The sequence below is a fragment of the Lucilia sericata genome, unplaced genomic scaffold, assembly GCF_015586225.1.
Source record: "Lucilia sericata isolate MDLA Ls3-8-SP2 unplaced genomic scaffold, ASM1558622v1 Contig000699F_arrow, whole genome shotgun sequence".
NCBI lineage: Eukaryota > Metazoa > Arthropoda > Insecta > Diptera > Calliphoridae > Lucilia > Lucilia sericata.
This window is the reverse complement of record NW_023994702.1, coordinates 109,772-111,866: the sequence shown is the minus strand read 5'-3', so window position 1 is coordinate 111,866 and position 2,095 is coordinate 109,772.

Below are 2,095 nucleotides of genomic sequence, written 5' to 3'. Positions count from 1 at the left end.
TATTTTTTAGTTAAGCATCATTTGGAATTTTCCTTTTTAATCTTGTAAGAGGATTATTACGAAAACATTAAGTAAATGCTGGCAACAGTAATGCTAAAAGTAATAGCAAAATGTTTTAAAATAATTTTAAATTTCTAGAAATTACTTAGCGGAAAGGCTTACTCAGTTAGCGAGTTTGTTCAGTTTTTTTCATTCTTATTTCAAATGTCAGTACAGTGTAAGTGGTGAGAACAACCACATAAAAGTTTTCCTAAAAATTTTACTTAATATTTAAAAAGGAAAAAGAAATTATATACACGTGGGATGAAGAAATATTTTGCTCGTTTCGTAGCAATTCGTAGTTCAATTTTAGTTCAGTTCTAGTTTAGTTCTAGTTCATTTCTAGTTCAGTTCTAGTTCTGTTCTAGTTCTGTTCTAGTTCTGTTCTAGTTCTGTTCTAGTTCTGTTCTAGTTCTGTTCTAGTTCAGTTCTAGTTCAGTTCTAGTTCAGTTCTAGTTCAGTTCTAGTTCAGTTCTAGTTCAGTTCTAGTTCAGTTCTAGTTCTGTTCTAGTTCTGTTCTAGTTCTGTTCTAGTTCTGTTCTAGTTCTGTTCTAGTTCTGTTCTAGTTCTCTTCTAGTTCTCTTCTAGTTCTGATCTGTTCTAGTTCTGTTCTAGTTCTGTTCTAGTTCTGTTCTAGTTCTGTTCTAGTTCTGTTCTAGTTCTGTTCTAGTTCTGTTCTAGTTCTGTTCTAGTTCTGTTCTTGTTCTGTTCTAGTTCTGTTCTAGTTCTGTTCTAGTTCTGTTCTAGTTCTGTTCTAGTTCTGCTCTAGTTCTGTTCTAGTTCTGTTCTAGTTCTGTTCTAGTTCTAGTTCTGTTCTAGTTCTGTTCTATTTCTGTTCTAGTTCTGTTCTAGTTCTCTTCTAGTTCTGTTCTAGTTCAGTTCTAGTTCAGTTCTAGTTCAGTTCTAGTTCAGTTCTAGTTCAGTTCAGTTCAGTTCTAGTTCAGTTCTAGTTCAGTTCTAGTTCTGTTCTAGTTCTGTTCTATTTCAGTTCTAGTTCTGTTCTAGTTCTCTTCTAGTTCTGTTCTAGTTCAGTTCTAGTTCAGTTCTAGTTCAGTTCTAGTTCAGTTCTAGTTCAGTTCTAGTTCAGTTCTAGTTCAGTTCTAGTTCAGTTCTAGTTCAGTTCTAGTTCAGTTCTAGTTCTAGTTCAGTTCTAGTTCAGTTCTAGTTCAGTTCTAGTTCTGTTCTAGTTCTGTTCTATTTCTGTTCTAGTTCTGTTCTAGTTCTCTTCTAGTTCTGTTCTAGTTCAGTTCTAGTTCAGTTCTAGTTCAGTTCTAGTTCAGTTCTAGTTCAGTTCTAGTTTAGTTCTAGTTCAGTTCTAGTTCAGTTCTAGTTCAGTTCTAGTTCAGTTCTAGTTCAGTTCTAGTTCAGTTCTAGTTCAGTTCTAGTTCAGTTCTAGTTCAGTTCTAGTTCAGTTCTAGTTCAGTTCTAGTTCAGTTCTAGTTCAGTTCTAGTTCAGTTCTAGTTCAGTTCTAGTTCAGTTCTAGTTCAGTTCTAGTTCAGTTCTAGTTCAGTTCTAGTTCAGTTCTAGTTCAGTTCTAGTTCCGTTCTAGTTTAGTACTAGTTAGTTACTTAGTTATACAAGCCTTGCTATTTCTTTATCCACCGCTATCTTATTTAATTTAATTTAAATATTACCCTGAAAAAACTACTAAGAGGCCCAGACCAAAAAAGTTGAAAAAAAAAACGCATTGCCTTGAGAAAAAAATATGTTAATTGGCAATACATTCAATTTACAAATTAAATTTTACACCCCTGTTCAAATAGCAATCAATAAGTAAATGGAAAATATGGAACATTGGTCATGGTCTCAATACAAAATATCAAACATTTACCATAAGTTTTATTTACTGTTCGTTTTTTTTTCCATTCATTCATTTTCTTGTTAGACCACATAATGACAGGACAACTAACAATTGAGAGTCCTTGCTAAAAATGAACAGTATTCAAATTAAAAATGTCTGTTGAATAAACTTTAGTAAAAAAAAAAAGTATTTTTTTCTCCTTAAGGATGCTTCAATGATTTTTGATTCGATTCAGAAAATCTAATTTGTTGCCC